Source organism: Sapajus apella, unplaced genomic scaffold, assembly GCF_009761245.1.
Source record: "Sapajus apella isolate SASKATOON/1434 unplaced genomic scaffold, GSC_monkey_1.0 scaffold88, whole genome shotgun sequence".
NCBI lineage: Eukaryota > Metazoa > Chordata > Mammalia > Primates > Cebidae > Sapajus > Sapajus apella.
Window position 1 is genome coordinate 3,102,026 of NW_022437028.1, and position 19,602 is coordinate 3,121,627.

Consider the following 19,602-nt stretch of genomic DNA (forward strand, 5'->3'; position numbering starts at 1 on the left):
CTGCCAGAGCTCAGAGCTAATGAGGTCAGGGTGGTGTGTTTTTCCACCAGCAAACCTATTACCTGGCTCTGTGCGTGCCTCAAAAGGCAGCCCTTACCCCCACCTGCTGTCCAGCAAGCCTGTCCACATGGAAGGTGATAAGGACCAGGGAGGGCAGGCCCTTCGTTGTTGCAAAAGACAGCAGCAAAGAAAAGAAGTCCTGCTATGACACCACTGTTCAGAGACAGGACGATTTTTCCATGCCACGAGTGCCTATTCAACAGCCACTCATTCATTTATGGAATACACACTGGTGCCTGCTACCATCCTAGATCCTGGAGGTAGAAGAGCTCAGGTCTCTGCATTCCCATGAAGAAATCGGGGAGGGAATTGATCATCACCACAAAGGGTGCTGAGAGCTGTAAAATACACAAGGACTGTGAGGCCAGGCTGTGCTCACATGTGAAAGCCAGAGAAACGCTATGGAGAAGGTGCCATTCAAGTGACACCAGAGTTAAAAAGAAATTATTTAGGCAGCTAGTGAGGGCATGGGAATCCTCGGCAAGGTCTTCCTGTCAATGAAAAGCCACCCTCAAGTCATTTTCTACTCTAACAAAGAGCAGCCTGGAAAATCAAGCTGCAGACATACAAAAGGTGAGCTAGAAGCTTGCACGGGTGAATCCTAGTAGCTATGCCAATAGGAAGGGGTCTACCTGAGGACTAGACATGCCCAACATGGCCTCTCCATCTTCCCCTTTCCTTGCCAACCATGTTTGTAGTTGGGAGCAGGCAACATGGCAGTCCCGTAGGCAAAGACTCTATTTGCATAATAAGATTAGGGCCAGTGGCCAGCTTCTTCATGCACTACAGTATGTTAACGTCACACCTGGTCCACCCAACCTGTGGGCCTTATGTAAATCAGACACCGCCTCCTGGAGCCTGTCTGTAAAATCTGATGCGCTCTGCTGTGGGCTGGGAGTCACACTCTGGTGCCCCTCTCTTGCAGGTGAGAAAGCTATTCTCTTTTCTCTTTCTTTCTTTTCTTTTTTTTCTTTTTTTTTTTTTTGAGACGGAGTTTTACTCCTGTAGCCTAGGCTAGAGTACAATGGCACGATCTCAGCTCACGACAACCTCCACCTCCCAGGTTCAAGTGATTCTCCCGCCTCAGCCTTCTGAGTAGCTGGGATTACTGGCATGTGCCACCGTGCTGGGCTAGTTTTTTGTATTTTTAGTAGAGACCGGGTTTCAACCTGGTCTTGAACTCCAGACCTCAGGTGATCTACCCGCCTTGGCCTCCCACAGTGCAGGGATTACAGGCGCGAGCCACCATGCCCAGTCTTTTCTCTTTCTTTTCCCTGTTAAACCTCCATTCTTAAACCCATTTCTTGTGTGTCCACATACTCAGTTTCCTTGGTGTGAGACAAGGAACCCCGGGTTATTTACCCCAGACAGCGACACCTCTTCACCAGTTAAAAAGTGAACGGTTGTTCTGATCACAGTTGAGAATGGAGCTTCTCTTTGTGTGTTTTCTGCTAACAAAAAGTGAAATTAATACAAATAAAACCCAACTACGTTTTAGTCTACGGCTTTTGGTGTCAAGTGTGAGCCATGGGAAAGCCAGAAGATTTTTTTTTAATGAGGATTTTATTTGAGGATGATGAGGGCAGAGATAAAAGGCACATTTTGAAAACAGGCAGCAGGAGACTTTGACATTTGACTAGAGCAGGATGCGTTGTGTGGTAGTCTGCATCTGAGGAGAGCAGTTCGCGTTGTGTATGCATGCTTTTGTTTTAAGACAGTTCAGCTTCTGTTCAGCAGGGGCCTAGGCGATGAGCAACAAGTAGCTGATTTTAAAATAAAGGTTATGAAAAACGGTAAGGCCCTAGAGATGCTTCACATGGATTTCCAAAGCCAAAAGATTGTCAGCCGTAGCCATGAGTTCAGTTTCAGGGTTCTGGGGACAAGCTTGCTTATTTTTTTTCCCAAGTAAAACTAGAAATTGCTTTTTAAATATTTTCTCAGCTAAAGTGATTCAAGTCACTGGTGAGATATTATCTGCCCACCAAGTCCTGGTGACCAGCTGAAAAAAATGTGAAAAACAGACTAAAGACAGCTCTGGTGTCTCTGTTTATGGAGTATCAGAGATCCAGGATCAGTTTCCTGGCCAAGTAAATCAAAAAGGTATCTGCGCTAACTTACTCAAATGTTTTAAAACGTGTCCCAAATTGAAACTTAACAGCTTGCTCTCTTCATCAGCAGCTTGCCCTTGTCTTCCTTAGTTAGTGGAATTGTCTGCCTGCCCAGCTGAGAGACCCCTGAGTTACCGGTGGCCACATCAGACACATTCTGTGGCCAAGTCCAGGTGAAGTTCACTCTCTATGCCTCCAGGACATCCGCCCACTCTTACGAAGAAGTTATTGCAGCTACCTAAGGTTCATGAGCTTTAGTTTTCCTCTTCTAAGCCATGTTTTACACGACTTTACCACAATGATCCTTGATAAAAGCCATCTTGACCTTGAAGATTGCATGGGTTCACCTCTGTCTAGTGTAAAGAGTCAAAGATCCTCATCACAGCAGATGAGACCTTTCCCAGTTTGGCAGCAGCCCACCTGTCTAGTTTCATCCTTTACAGCCCAACCCCAACTGCTGCATTGTTTGCTGTAGTTAAGAGCTTGCCGGTGGGGTGCAGTGGCTCACACTTGCAATCCCAGCACTTTGGGAGGCCGAGGCCGGTGGATCGCTTGAGGTCAGGAGTTTGAGACCAGCCTGGCCAACATAGTGAAACCCCATCTCTACTAAAAACACAAAAAGTTAGCGGGACGTGGTGGTGGGCGCCTGTAATCCTAGCTACTCAGGAGGCTGAGGCAGAAGAATCGCTTGAACCTGGGAGATGGAGGCTGCAGTGAGCCAAGATCGCGCCATTGCACTCCAGCCTGGGCAACAAGAGCAAGACTCTGTATCAAAAAAAAAAAAAGAACTTGCTTCTTTCTCCTCTGTCACATCTCTGGTTCTCAACATGCATTACTTTTTATATGTAGAATGTTTTCTCCATGCCCCTTTTCCTACAATGCATGCCCCACACCCAGGAACAGGACTGGGGCAAGACAAGGGAGGCCCCTACTACGAAATGGAAGCAGGTGCTCATTGCCAAGGTCATGAACGTGCTGTAGAGCAAACACTCCTTTATTTGGCACCCCTAGACCCTCAGTTGGCTCATTCTAGTCCCAACCTCATTTGTCTCTTTCATTTCTCAATCCAGCGTTGTGCTGCTTTCTGAGGACTCTTTCTACAATTTAAGGCAAAGATAATGATACCCTCTCTTTCAGCTTTCCAAGCTATCTGAGAAAATAATTTTCTCAGGTGTATTCCAATCATAACCTGTATACAATTGATATGGGTTGGTTGTATCCCCACCCAAATCTCACCTTGAATTGTCATCATCCCTACGTGTAAAAGGTAGAGCCAGGTAGAGATAATTGAATCGTGGAGGTGATTTTCTCCATACTGTTCTCAAGGTGGTGAATAAATCTCACAAGATCTGATGGTTTTGTAAAGAGGAGATCCCCTGTACAAGCTCTCTTGCCTGCTGCCATGTAAGACATGACTTTGCTCCTCATTTGCCTTCCACCGTAATTGTGAGACCTCCACAGCCACATGGAACTGCGAGTCAACTAAATGTCTTTCCTTTATAAATTATCCAGTCTCGGGTATGTCTTTATGAGCAGTGTCAGAACAGAGTAATACAACAACTGTGTTCTAGTGTATATCCAGTTCAATGCACCAGACATGTATTGAGAATGTACCATGTTGTAGGAATAAACACAGAGTATTGTAGCCATTTTGCTTTTACTTGCAAAACTTCCCAAGACAGTTTTCTGAAATTGAGTGCAGAGCCAGTTATGGTCAATACATCATATCTACATTGGTGTATGTGTATTAATCAGCTGGCATTGTATTCATTCTCTGTGTCTGTGACAGTAAATAGCTGTAGATGCCATTGGTATCTGTCCATTTCACAAAAATCTGAAATTCATGGACGATCCCAAGACATAAAACAGCTAATATTGCAAGTTTCTAAAAACACATTCTTTCATTCCAAAGAGTAAGGAGATACGAGAAAATCAATTATTTGGGTGGTGATTTGTAAAGATAAGGAGGTAATTTTCCTAATTATCATGCACGTTATTAATTGTGTCAAATTCCCTTCAACATCAGTGATTAACAGAGATCTACTTGAAATCTCTCCTGCTTTAGTTTCTGTGTATATCAATTGTCGGTGTTTCCATGATGTGAGAAGGAGGTGGTCAATATCCTTATACATATACCCACAGTGATAGAGTTTGCATAAATATTCCGGGATAAAGAAAAAAAGAATCCTTCTAAGGAGAACAGCCAAGGGGGGACTTCCGTTGGTTGAGAGCACTCCCTGTGGGCCCTTCTAATATGTCATGTGGAAATTAGAGGGCACAGTGTTTTCATGAAAAATATCCATCAGTTGCAGAGAGTTGAAGCCAACCCTCTATATTATTTCTGGTGTATGAGTTTGCAAAGATTTCTTGTGGTTGAAGAAAGTGGGTCAGGAATTGGAAACAAACTCATTCAATAGATGTATCTTACTTCAATTGATATTATTGATTATTTGGAAAATAATTTGTTTGCTACTTGTGTTCATCCTGTCTCTTTTGGCTGTGAAGAATAGAAACCAACAAATGGTTATTTCTTTTTTTAAAAATTTTGATTGCTCAAATAACTGAAAAGACAGAATATATATGGCTTCAGGCATTCTTGGATCCAATGGCCAAAAGGATGACATCGGAAATAAGTTCATGTTTTTCAATTCTGTTTTTTTTTTTCTGTGTTGTCTTCATCATCAAACACGCAGAGGCAACCAGTAGATGCAGGTTTACATCATATTAGCTTGAAAACATGTGAGAAAATAGTTTCTTTTTCTCAATATTCTATCATAAATATTTGCATTATTCACATTAGTACACTTTGAGTCATATAGCTATTTCTTAATCAATCACTATAGATAGGGAGAGACTGTGCTCTAAATATCCAGATCTGGGTTACATGTCCAGTTTTGAAGCCAGGAGTGGGACTTGACCCAGAAATACACTCATGAGCAGAGAATATGGGATAATAGTTTCTTTAGTGGTTTCCTATAATGATGAAAATATTTGCTAACCCCACTTGGTTCACTTTTTCCAAGAGTGTGTTCACTCATTTGCTAATTCATGCATCCTTCCCTTATTCAGTCTGACATTCTTTGCTTTTTCATCGGAGTGTTTATTTATATTTAATGTACTTACTGACGTATAGTGGTATTTAGGCCCACCGTTTTACTAATTATTTGATATCTGTTCCATTTGTTTTTTGTTCCTCATTCTGCATTCTTTTGAATCAATCAAATATTCTTAAGATTCATGCATCCTTCTTTCATTCAGTCTGACATTATTTGCTTTTTCATCTGAGTGTTTATTTATATTTAATGGACTTACTGACATATAGTGGTATTTAGGCCCACCATTTTACTAATTATTTGATATCTGTTCCATTTGTTTTTTTGTTCCTCATTCTGCATTCTTCTGAATTAATCAAATATTCCTAAAATTCTATTTTAATTTGTTCACTAGACTTTTAAGATACTGCTTTCTATATTAATTTTTTGGTGATTGTTCTAAGGATTATAATATTTCTTGTTTTGGTTATCTACTTAGATTTAATACTGTGCCACTGTGGAGAAAAAGTTAAATATTAAAATTGAGCTTAATTGAACATAGACACAAACAATGGTCACCAAGTCCCAGAACAGGTCGTGTGAGCCCCTTGAGACATTCATCCAGCGTTGTTTCAGAGAAATGTCTATTTCAATTTATACCTATATGTTAGTTATTGAAAAACAATAGACAATTGCAAAAACAAGTTGATCTTTTTGTGTTCCTTGAGCTCAGTTGCAAAGGGCCCTTATGACTGGACCTCATGTTAAACACCTCATTACAAAAAGAACTAGGGTCCCAGACTGCACTGAAGCCTCATGAGACCTCTTCTCATCTGTGCACGGATGGGTGGCCAACTCTGGAGCTTGGCCTATTGTTTCCCAGTCTGGTGATAAATCCTCCATAGTCTGATGAGTGTAACTCCATATATGTGTATGTATCTTTTCACTGCTCTCCTTCTCATTGCAATTTGCTTATTACATCTGCATTGCCATTTACGTGGGATAAATGTTGCTTACCCTTAAATGTATTGTGTGTGTGTCTCTTCTTCTCCCCTTGTGCATTTCCCGTCCAGATCAGCCATTTTATGTGAAATGTAAGAACCATGCAACAGTACAGTATAACTTAATTTATTCTTTTCCTTTATTTCTGTATTGTTGTTCTCAAATATTTTATATTTGCATACTTTATAAACCCAGGAGAGTGTTAACATTGTTGCACTACATTGTCATGTGCCTTTAAAGAATTTTTTTTTAAAAAGATTGACTTTTCTATTTACCCATGTACAATTCTTACTATTCACAGGAGCATTGTATAAAGTCATTGTGAAAACTGAATTAGCCAATACTAAACTGTTGGTTCTAGAGGAAATACAGGGTTAGGTTCCTATGAAACTCTGGTAATAAAATCTTCATCAACTGATGAGTACTTAATTTTGTTCTATGTGTGTTTGTATTTATAGACATCTCAGTTACGTTGATTGAATAACAGTGATCCCATGGCCAGTAAGTCACACCTGAATGAGGCTTACCTAACACATGAATTTTCTCCATAAGGCACATCACAGCCTATCTGCACTCACAGACAGTCCTTTTGTGTTTTGTTTGGGGACATATTTAAACAGCAAAATTACCAAAAGAAGCACAAAAGTGTAAAAAATTTGGTGCTCAGTAGAACACAAAGGGGTCACTTTTGTATAGCATGAAAGTTGACAGAAGAAGGCAGAGTGTTGCCTTTTTCACCCTCATTTGGGAACATGTCCATGAGGCAGACTCAAATATTTTGAGCTGCATGTATGGGAAAATGCCTACAAAAGCACCACGAGTATTGATTTTGAGGTTACAAATACACTTTAGGGAGTAGACAAATTCACAAATATGGAATCTACAAATAGTGAGGATTGACTGTACAGTTATCCCTTGGTATCTCTAGGGAATTGGTATCAGTATCCCCCTTGGATACCAAAATCTTACAGACACCAAATCTCTTACATAAAATAGCATAGCATAAAATGTGCATATAACATGCACACATACTACCATATACTTTAAGATATTTCTAGATTACTTATAATACTTGATACAGTGTAAATACTATGTAAATGGTTGTTATACTGTGTTATATTTTATGGTTACTTTTAACTTTTTAAAAATATTTTTGATCCATGGTTATTTGAATTCATGTTTGCAGAATCTGTGAATATGATGATTCAACTGTATTTACTATTTCTGGTGCTCATTATTTCTTTCTGTTGATCTGAGTTCCTACCTGGTTTCATTTACTTTCAACCTAAATAAATTTCTTTAGCATGTTATTTAATTCAGGTGTGCTGGCAATGAATTTTTTTCAAATTTTATTAATCTGGAGTGTCTTTATTTTGTTTTCATATATGAAGGATAGTTTTGCTAGATACAGAATTCTGGGTAGACGATTTCTTTGTCTCCTAACCTTCATTGTTCCAAAAGAGAAGTCAGTCATAAATAGTATCACTATTCCCTTGTGCTGTGTATAATGTGTCATTTATCTCTTGTTGCATTCAAGACAGTTTATTTCACTTTGCTTTTCAGCAATGAAACTATGAGAATATGCCTATGATTTTCTTTATATTTATCTTGTTTGAGGCTATCTGAGGTTTTTTTTTTTCTTTTTTGTGTATGTGGGTTGATGTTTTTTACCAAATTTTGTGAATTTCACAGTTACTTCTTTAAATGTTATTTTCTAGATATTTATCTCTATTCTCTGCTGCTGAGACTCCAATTATACATATGTTAAAGTATTTAATATTGTCTCATATGGTTCTGAGAATCTGTTCAATTTTCTTGCAATCTTTTGTTCTCTATCAAGTTCACAGTGACTTTCTTTTATTGTATCTAATCTGCTGTTCAATCCATCCAATGACATTTTTATTTTAAACATTGTATTTTTAAGTTCCAGGATTTAAACTGGACTTTTTAATAGTTTGTATTCTCTGTTGATATTCCTTTTTGATTTACTAATGATAGTCCTGTTTTACTGTACATCCTTAATCATATATTTAATTCCTGCTTGAAAGTCTCTATTTTTTAATTACAACATCGAGGCTGTTGTTAGTCTTTGGTCTTTTCAGCTATTGCACTTTGCCGAGAGCCTTGGTGTCTCCCCCTGCATATGCATAATTCAAATGTCAGTCAAGGACTTGTGGGAAATTTATACGCAGATTTGGGAACTTTCTGCTCTGTGACTCCCTCAATTTTTGCATCATCGTTTAAAATTTCCGGCAATCTGGAATACTCAAATTCTAACACCTCGGACCAACAAGGCCATGTATTTCTTTGCCTGAGTTCGAGGCACTCTGCACTAAGCATACTGGGGAAGCCTTCAAAGGAAAAGCAATATAAGCATAGATCTCACCTCGTGCAGTTTTTTTCATTCAAGGGTTGAATTAACTCCAACTTCTGCATGCTTTTTGATTGTTCTCCAGTACCATCAGAAAGGTTGATCTTTGTTCTGGGGGATTATTTGGTCTCAGTTTCATCATTGTTATCTGCATTCAGTTTAATTGAATATAAACCACTTTGCAATTACTAGAATTGAAAGTCTTATTCATTTATTCTGTTTTTAATTGATTAATCTAACAGGTAACTTCCAGTCTATGATTTGAACCTGTCAGTGGTGGTATGGGCAGCCTATGAAGAAATGAGGCAGTAAAATATTTGAAGAGAATAAATCTCTGTAGATAGCCAGAAAAACAAATCTCTGTAGATGGATTTCCTGGTAGGAAAACAAATTAAGTAGAAAATAATGAGGATGAGAACCAAAATTTCCTCTTAATTAAGTAGGCAAAGGTTAGATACTATGTGAGCAGTTATTCTCAAAGAGAGTAAAGTAATTATCATAACTGGACTGATCAGTGAGTTTTTGTGAGGTTTAAGTTTGATGAACATTTGTAAATTTGTTTGTTGTTTTATTTTGTTTTTATGCAGTTGTAATGTAGAAAAATAGGGATTTAGCAAAATCAAGCACAATGATCTAATTTTCTCTGAAATTCTTTTTATTGATTATGGTTTCCCATTTTTTTCATTTCAAATAATAATTTTGAGGTTTACATATGTCAGTAAAGGTAGGCTAGGCAACAGTAAGACAAAGACATGAACGTTAATTGACTCAAGGATATAGAAATTTATTTCTTATTCACCTAACAGTTTAGTGCAGTTCCAGGGCAGCTGGGGAAAGGGGTGCTTTGTTCCATACGGTCACTCAGATACCCAGGTTGACAAGTCCCTGCCATCTTCATCATTTACCACCCAGTGCCACACTGGGTGTTTGCCCATTTTTGCATTACTATAAAGGAATACCTGAGGCTCAGTCATTTACAGAAAAAAAGAAGAACAGTTGGCTCACAGTTCTGCAGGCTGTACAGGAAGTGTGGTGCAGGCAACTGCTTCTGGTGAGGACCTCAGGAAGCTTACAATTATGGTTGAACGGGAAGGAGAGGCAGAGTTGTCGCATGGTAAGACAGGGAGCAAGAGAGAGCAGGGAAAGGTCCCAGACTCTGAAACAACCAGATCTTGTATGAACTAACTGAGTGAGAGCTCATTTACTTGCAAGGGCACGGTGCTAAAGCATTCATGAGGAATCCTCTCCCGTGATCCCACACCTCCCACCAGGCCCCATCTCCAACACTGGGAATCACATTTCAAATGAGATTTGAAGAGGAAAATATCCAAACCATATCACTGAGCGTTGCTGTTGCAGATAGCAGAAGGCAGACATAGAACACAAACAAGTGCACTCGTGAAAGTCTTCTTATCTTTCCTTTTTTTCTTTTTTTTTTTTTTTTTTTTTTGGTATGAACTAGGCTTGGAAGGTTCTGCTTCCCAGGTTCTTCTTGGTTCTGCTAACATTCTATTGACTAGAATTCGGATTTTTCCACACCAAACTTTAAGGAATACAGAAAATATAGTCCAGCTATAAGCAGATTACAGTGTTGGAGCAATGCCATGGGTACTTTTTCAAATAAATATTCTTTTCTTGAGATTAAAAAGTTCCTGACTGATGCTTGAAAAAAAACTGAGCACCTGACATCAAGTGGACATGTGATCAGAGCTATTGGTTATGGTCTGGCTTGTTTCAAAAGCATACCTTGAGACAGGATTTGAGTGCATGTGGTTTGTTCGAAAGTTGATCTCAGAAAGCACTGGCAGGGAAGTGGATGTGTGGGGCAGGAAAGAGAAAGGAGCTAAGGTGGGTACATCCATGAGCAACTCATAATGGCTCAGTCCCGCTAAAATCCCCTGGGAGATAGTGGGCCATAGTACTTGATGGATGAGGAAGCCAGTGTACCTCCTTTCCAGCTCCTGTTTGTCACTGGCTGAGGGACGCTTCCAGGGGTGTTAACTCTTTCGTACTTCCACCATTCCAGGTACACAGGCTCGCAGAAAGCCCAAACGCAGAGAATTACTGGTGATTGCAAGAGGAGACCATTGGCATATACTAGAATGGTGAGTGCCGGGAAGATCTGGGCAGGGCACCAAGGTATCTCTTTTTCTACCAACTAGACACTAGGTCTAAACTGACCCACTGTGTTTGAATATACACAGCAGCCATCTATCATCAAGTTGAAATGTAAGGGAAGAGATTAGGCCTAAGCAGGTCTGGAAGGTAAATATGCTCTATGAGCAGGAGGCTCAGACTCCTACGATATCTAGTTCTGCTGTGGCAGCTCTTCTCCTTCCATCCACATTGACAGCCTCCAAGATGGGCATTTAGTGAAAAGGAAAAGGCCTGGGCCTGACATACACGTTGCTCTGCTCCATATGTAGTCACCAACTTGAAATGAACTGCTGCAATGTTACAGCCCCTCGTTTGAGAGTATTCTTAAAAGATACAGATGAAAGCAAATCCTCTTAGAAGGCAAAACTTGGGGCAGCATCAGGTTGTCTACTTTGCCTGGGCTGAGAGATCAGTGATTTGGATCTACCCAGATTCATGCACAATTCCCAAGGGTTAGGCTGATGGTCAAGAATTTAAAAGTGCAACATTGGAAGATTGACCAAAAAAGGTCTGGGAAAGGTATTAAGTGAGCACAGTGTATAAATGTATCTGTATTCCATGTTCATGCTCAAGCAAAGGTTATGCAAAGGATAGTGGCTTTGGTAAACTTTCAGCAGTTTCAGCCACACTGCAACAGAGACAATGGGTCCTATTTTGATCATTGATGATGTTGAAAGTGAGTTTGGACACGGTTCATTTCAAACTCAGAGTTGCTTGGCTAAAAAATGTATTTTACTCTTTCTACCATAGACCTAGGCATGTGTGATGTTGTGGGATTCCTTTCTAACAACAAAGAGCGAAATCTGGAGATCTGGCTCCAGCAAAGCAAAAAACGTGTGCAGTCTTAACACCCTGCTCCCTGCTCAGAAGCTCTGTCTCCCCTGAAACCAGAGACACACTTGCTCTGTGATTCGAAGTATCTAAAAATGGCAGAGAATATGATCTCTACGGTATGCAGACATGTCTTCTCACATTTGCTCCCCCCCAAAAAAAATTAAAATAAACTCGAATATTTTGGTTTTACGAAGTTTTCCAGCTGGAATGCAGATAGCTTGAAAACCAAGTGCCAAAAAAGGAACACAGCAAAGTCAGGCAACAGGGGATCAAGCAGACCAAGTGCCAGTTGTCAATCATTTAATTCTCAAAACTACCCTTCAAAGTAGTTACTGAATTATCCTCCTCAGAATAGTAATTATGTTCACCGAGGTTAGCTAACGTAACCAGAGCTGCACAATTACCAGGTGACCAAGGGACTTTACCTCCAATTTTTCTCTTCCCCATTGATACCATTGCCTTTGTTATCTTGAGAATCTCTTTCATGGAAGAGCCTTCTATTTTTATAATCATTTCTATCATTAGTATGCAGTAATTCATTAATAATAGCAAACTGAGTCTAAGGTTGACTTTTCCATTGCCTGGATCTTTCTAAGCCTCAAATACTCATAAATATAGGGCCGAGGACCATTAGTCACCCAAGCCCTTCTCTTGAAGGTGAAAAGCATTTAATTAAATGCCTACATGACTAAATGACTATGCGTTCCATTGGCATTTGATAAACAAATCATAAATAACCTTAAACCCTTCAAGCAGACTCAATAGGACTTTCACATTTTCATACATTTTGTTATTACCAAGAGAATGAGTCATCAAAAATACACGTTTCACTAAAAAATACCCAGCCATTGAAATATCATAGAAATCCACTTTCATTCTGCAGGAGCACTCTGCACTGTGAGGATTGACCACATTCCATTTTAACCTGATATGAGTGTTTCAGACTTGTAAAAAATTAAGTTTGTATTAATCTGAAAAGTCATCCTCCCTGCCTCCAGCCCTCTGAACTAGTTGGAGAGGTTCATGCATCACAGCTCCTGCCTAGTGATCAGGCTGAGCTGCCAAAGCTACAAAGCCATTCACGGCTACTGCCAGGATTGTGCCTTTTTTTTTTTTTTTTTTTTTTTCCTGCAGGTGTACCTTTCTTCAGTCTTTATTAGCTCCCACGCCTGACTTCCTGACTTGTAGCCCTGTCTTCAGCCTTGCTTCTGGCTCATGAATGTGGGCCTGTCCTTCGTTTCTTCTAGCATTTGATATGAACATCCCCCAATCAACTGAGTTGGATCATCTCATCTCTCTGCTTCTCTTATTACTGATTTCCTAGTTCTGATTCCTAAAAACCATTGAAATGAGATCGAAACCTCATATAAATCAAGTTGCTTGGGACCCTTAGTCACCCAAAACTTTTACAAAATTACATAAAAGCATACTTCACTGAGTTGATGTACAGAGGAAAATGGAATTTGCTGATCCAGGGCCAGGCACAGGTTTCCAAGGGTTAGGCAGTTATTATCTCTGTGCAAGAGGATCCCACTGCATGTGATCAAAGGCTACACCAAAGCAAAGCATATGACCTGTGTGCTGGAGCCCCGGGCCAGGCTGTGAGCAGCAAGCTGGAGTGGGTGGGTGTATTAGTCTGTTTTCATACTGCTGATAGACATATACTTGAGACTGGGCAATTTGCAAAAGAAGGAGGTTTATTGGACTTAGAGTTCCATGTGGCTAGGGAGGCCTTACAATCATAGCGGAAGGCAAGGAGGAGCAAGTCACATCTTACCTGGAGGGCAGCAGGCAAAGAGAGAGCTTGTGCAGAGAAACTCCCGTTTTTGTTTGTTCGTTTGTTTGCTGTTTTGTTTTTTGAGAATGCAGTCTCACTCTGTCACCAGGCTGGAGTGCAGTGGCACGATCTCAGCTCACTGCAACCTCCACCTCCTGGGTTCAAGTGCTTCTTCTGCCTCCGCCTCCCACGTAGCTGGGATTACAGGCACACACCACCATGCCCAACCAATTTTTGTCTTTTTAGTAGAGACGGGGTTTCATCATGTTGACCAGGATGCTCTCAATCTCTTGACCTCATGATCCACCTGCCTCAGCCTCCAAAAGTGCGGAGATTACAGGCATGAGCCACTGCGCCTGGCTGAAACTCCCATTTTTAAAAATATCAGATCTCGTGAGACCCATTCACTGTCATGAGAACAGCATGGGAAAGACCTGCCCCCATGATTCAATAATCTCCTACCAGGCATCCCCCCCATGACACATGGGAATTATGGGAGCTACAGGATGAGATTTGGGTGGGGACACAGACCCAAACCGTATCAGTGGGAGTCAGAGCTAAATCTCTGGGCCTGAAGTGGCCAACAGCGGCCTTTTCCTTTCAGTCTCTCTGAATGACCGCCTTGAAGGCAAATCAACAGGACTGACAGGGGAAGAAAGCCATGTAGCTGAGCTGTCTGCCAGTCTGAAGGGGAAATTCAATAGCTCTCCACTCCAAACCGAGCCCTGAGTCAGCCTCTCTGAAATCCAGTGACATTTCTGCCTAGTAGTGAATGGAAACACATGTCTTTCATTCCTGAGTTGAGCGATGTTTTGTCTGCTGTGTCCTTGCTTGCCTGGTCTGATTGTTTGCTGAGAAAAAGAAAAAAAACAATTAAATCTTCCATTCAATTATGGCCCGTTTGGATATGAAGAGCTATTTAAAACCAGAGAGGCTTATCACGTTAATGAGCACGACTGTGGAAATTAATACCTGAGAAAGGGGATTCCCTGGAGAATTGGAGAGCAGAGCTGAGAATATAAGGATGTTATGATCTTCACATGATAGAAAAACTATTGATAAAATGGCACATTACCCCAGGAGATAGATACTTTTGTGTTCAATGGGCATGAAAATGAACATCTATATTTTGCATAACCTGATAGATAATACCAACTTAGATGGAAGTGCACATATTCACATCTAATGCTCTGCCTCATATCCTCTTTGTCAGGGCGCACGGCTGGCCTTCTCTGGTTTTTAGGGGTCAGAACTAGGAAATCGGTAATAAGAGAAGGAGGGAAAGAATTCAACTCAGAGTTGGTTGGGATATGTTTACATCAAAGGCTAAGAGAAATGAAGGGCAAGCCCACAGTCATGAGTCAAAAGCAAGGTTGGAGACAGGGCTACAGGTCAAGAAGCTGGGAGTGCAGCTGGGTACTAATAAGGTTTGGAAATATGCACAGTTGAAAAAAAAAAAAAAAAGAGAGAAAAGGCACAATCCTTGTAGCAGCCATGAATGACTTTGCAGCTCTGGGGACTCAGCTTGGTCACTAGGTAAGAACTGAGGCGCATGAACCTCCCCTGTTAGTTCAAAGGGCTGGAGGCAGGATGGATGGTTTTCTTCAGATTAAAACAAACTTAATTTATTTCTTTTAGATGGAGTCTGACTCTGTCGCCCAGGCTGAAGTGCAAGGGCACAATCTTGGCTCACCGCAATTTGCACCTCCCGGGTTCAAGCGATTCTCCTGCCTCAGCCTCCTGAGTAGCTGAGATTACAGGCGCCTAACACCACACCCGACTAATTTTTGTATTTCTAGTAGAGACAGGGTTGCACCATGTTGGTCAGGCTGGTCTCGAACTCCTGACGTTGTGATCCACCTGCTTCGGCCTCCCAAAGTCCTGGGATTACAGGCCTGAGCCACCACACCCAGCCCAAACGTAATTAATTTTAAAAAAGTTTTAAACACTCATATTAGGTCAAAATGGAATGTGGTCAGTCCTCACAAGTGTGGAGTGATTGTGGAGAATGAAAGTTGATTTGTATGATACTTTGATTGCTGGGTATTTTTCAGAGAAATGTTTATTTCTGATGACTCATTCTCTTGGTAATACCAAAAGTATGAAATTGTGAAAGTGCTATTGAGTCTGCTTGAAGGGTTTAAGGTCATTTATGATTTGTTTATTAACTGCCAGTGAAACTCACGTCATTTAGCCATGTAGGCACTTAACTAAATGCTTTTCACTTTTAAGAGAAGAGGTTGGGTGACTAATGGTCTTAGGGCCTATATTTAAGTGGATTTGAAGCTCAGGAAGATGAAGGCATTGGAAAAGTCAATCTAAAAAGCCTCAGACCAAGTTGGCTATTATTAATGAATTATTGCATCCTAACAATAGAAATTATTATAAAAATAGAAAACTCCCTCATAAAAGGGATTCTTAAGATAACAAGGTACTGTGGCATCTGTGAAGAAGAGAAAAATTGGACATAAGGCCACTTGGTCACTGACTAGGTGTGCAGCTTTAGTTGAGTTTGTTAACCTCAGTGAACATAAGTACTATTCTGAGAAAGATAATTCAGTAACTAAAGAGTAGTTTTGAGAATTAAAGAAAATTTAAGGAACTATATTTTCTTTGTCCAATTCGTGTTGCAATAACAGACTACCTGAGGCTGGGTAATTGATGAGAAAAAATGAGGTTTATTTGGATCATGATTCTAGTGGCTGAAAGGGCTAAGGCTGGGCAGCTGCATCTGGTAAGGGCCTCATGCTGCTTCAACTCATGACAGAAGGTAGAAGGTGAGTGGGTCTATGTGAAGAGTTCACATGGTGAAAGTAGAAACTGAGGAAGCCAGATCCTTTTTAACAACTGCCCTTACAGGAACCAGTCTGTCACCTACAGTGAAAACACTCTCACCCTAGTAGGAGAGCACCTCCCATTGGGCTGCACTTGCCAATGCTACCACATTGGAAATCAAATATCAACATGAATTTTGACAGAGGCAAACCACATTCAAACCCTAGCACACATCTTGCAAAGATTGCAGTATAATGCCTAGAACGTAGTGAATTCATATTAAATGGTGTTAGTTCTGGTGGCAGGGTTGATTACCTAGAAGCCCAGTGGCAGGGGTTAAGCAAGCTGTTATTTCTTTACATTTTCCACTGAGATGAAGGACCCTAGAAAACAGAGTTAGTGTCAGACTCCTCCATAAAGAATTGGCTTCAGCAAAGCCACATCTTGGAATCAGCATCCTTTTGTGCCCAGGTCAGAGACATATTGGGATCTATTCCGAGCTCCATAAGCTGCTTTAGCACAGTGTGGGTGAGAAGGATGTGCTGGGAAGGTAGGATAGTGCTGGCAGCAAGAGTGGGCTCAGCCCAACGGTAACAAGCCAAATCTAATGGTAGACGTGGTAGAGGGTGGTGTCCAGATCTCAGACACTTTGCTTTTGAGAAAACAGGGAGGTGTGTAACAGAAGAGCACCACGCAGGAAGCAGATGCAGCAGCTTTTATTGCAAGGGAACCTTCTACTTCTGGTGGCTTTGTTTTGAGCATCTCTGTTGCTTGACAACGCGTTGTTTTTCCTGGAAGGAGAAGCCTGGTGGACCTGAGTATGTACAGACAGTGTATGACTCTAGTATGGGACTTGGCCCTGTAGCACCTTCACCTGAGTGGCTGCAGAGAAGGAACTGGAGCCACTCAGATGAAGGTGCTTTAGGAACCCGATTTTGTTGGCGAGAGAGGGAAGCAATGCTTTAGGAGGAGATAGATGAAAATGACAGCACGCATATGGTATTTTGGCTGACCGGAGAGGATAACCTGCCTCCTCCAATTTTATTCCTAGAACATTCATCAGTAATTAAATGATTAGGGGGCCAAGGTGATTAAGGCCTTGCAAATGAGTGATTGAAGTTTCTACTCATTACCCGCTCACAGCACACCAAGAAGCATTCCAAGCACCCATGAGTCAATTAATGCAATGAAATCTGGAGGGAGTCTTGGAAGAACTGACAGAGTTGGCAGCACTGGGTTATTTTTTATTTTCAGTCCTACGGTACAGGATTACTTCTGCCTATAAATATAATTCAAACCTATATACATAGAAATTGCTTAACCATGCGCAAGGAATACTTATGTGAATTGACAACTTAGATAAGTCTTCTCTTTCCTAAAATAAACTTCAGCTTCTGGCCAGGATGAATAATCATAAAACCTAGATTATTAAAATTAATTAGATATTGCCATTCTATTGCACATCATATTTAGGACTCTAACATGAATACTCTTTATTAAAGGGTCAAATGTTTGCTCCATGCTGGCATTTTTTGGTGCATTACACATTTTCTGGGACATTTTCATCTTTACATGTTTTGTCTGATATATACATTCACTTTTTTACTTTTTAAGTTTTTTAGAGACAGGGTCTCACTCTGTCACCCAAGATGGAGTGCAGTGGCAGGATCATAGCTCACTGTACTCTCGACTTCCTGAGTAGCTGGGATTACAGGTGTGCACAACCACACCCAGCTAATTTTTGTGTTTTTTTGTAGAGATTAGAGTCTTGCTATGTCTTCTAGGCTGGTCTTGAACTCATGGCCTCAAATGACCCTCCCACCTCGGCTTCCCAAAATGCTGAGATTACAGGCATGAGCCATGATGCCCATTTTAAAATAGCTTTCTTGATCTATAATTGACATTCAATAAATTACAAACCATTAAATGTAGAATTTGATGGGTGTTACTGCTCATAAAACCATATCTGAATCAAGATGATGAACATATCCATAACCTTCAACAGTTTAACTCTGCTCTTTTATAATCCATTCCTCATGTCCCTCTTTTCATCCCCTCCCTGCAAACTGCTTATCTGCTTTCTGTCACTATAGATTAGTTCACATTTTCTAGAGTATTATGCAAATGAAAGCATTTAACACTTACTCTTGTTTTGTCTATTATCATTCACCCAGAATAATAGTTTTGAGATGCATGCATTATGTTGCCTTGATCAACAGTTTACTCCTTTTCATTTTTGTGTAATACTCCATTGTAAGGAGATATATATATATATATCACGCTCTGTTTATCCATTCACCTATCAGTGGCCATCTGGCCTGCTTTCAGTATTGATTAATACAGCCATGGAAGCTTTATTTTAATTAGTTTTAACATGGTGTATATATTTTTTTCAAATCTGTGTCTTTATACTTAACTAAGTCTCTTATAGGCAACTTACAGTTGGGTCTTGCTTCCTTCCCTGAAAGTCGAATAATCTTTATCTTTTAATTGTGATATTTAAACCATTTACATTTAATATGATCATTGATATGATTTGGTTTAAATCCATCACCTCATCTTTTGTTTTCTATTTTTCTATCTGTTCAGTGTATCATTTTTCTTCTTTTACTGCTTCTTTGGGATCAACAGTAGTTTTTAGTCCTTTTTTAATCTTCTTTGCTGTATCATTCATTATCTATAACTCTTTGTTTTGTTATTTTAGTAGTTGCTTTATGATTTGTAGTATGCAGCTTTAACACATCACAAGTCTACCTTCAAATGATATCACATTATTTCATGTGTAGTATAAGAACCAGAAAGATATGTTTCTTACTGTGCTTACATTGTTTCCCTTTTGGCCTTTGTACTATTGTTATTATTCATTTTGCTTTTATATATGTCACAAGTGCCACATTATAATATTATTAATTTTAAGTCATATTTTAAAGTGATTTAAATAACAGGCAAATAATGTTATATATCTACCTATGTAGTTACCATCCCAATATTCTCGACTCCTTTGCAGAAATTTCTATTTCTTCCTGGTATAATTTTTCTCCTGGCTGAAGAAATTTATTTTAATATTTCTTATAGTGTGGGCCTGCTGGTGATTTCTTTCAGATTTTGTATGTCTGAGAAAATCTTATTTCACTTTTTTTTTTTTTTGAGACAGAGATTCACTCTTGTTGCCCAGGTTGGAGTGCAGTGGCAGGATCTCAAATCACTGCAGCCTCTGCCTCCTGGGTTCAAGTGATTCTCCTACCTCAGCCTCCCTGGTAGCTGGGATTACAGGTGTCTGCCACCATGCCTAGCTGATATTTTTGTGTTTTTAGTAGAGACAGGGTTTTGCCATGTTGGTCAGGCTGGTCTTGAACTCCTGACCTCAGATGATCCATCCACCTCAGCCTCCCAAAATGCTGGGATAACAGGTGTGAGCCACCACACCCTCACTTTTGGTTTTGGAAGCTATTTCCTCTGGATGTAGAATTCTAGGTTTTTTCTCAT

The 19,602-nt window shown here is 40.2% G+C and overlaps 1 long non-coding RNA gene across 1 annotated transcript in view; it reads left to right on the forward strand.

Annotated features, from left to right (window-relative positions):
* The first annotated feature begins 10,182 nt into the window (after positions 1–10,182).
* The window catches only part of LOC116534521, a 56,246-nt gene continuing 46,826 nt past the window's right edge, over positions 10,183–19,602 (forward strand). Inside the window, exon 1 of the long non-coding RNA XR_004261766.1 lies at positions 10,183–10,678. This is a non-coding gene — a long non-coding RNA (uncharacterized LOC116534521). The remainder of the gene's footprint in view (positions 10,679–19,602) is intronic.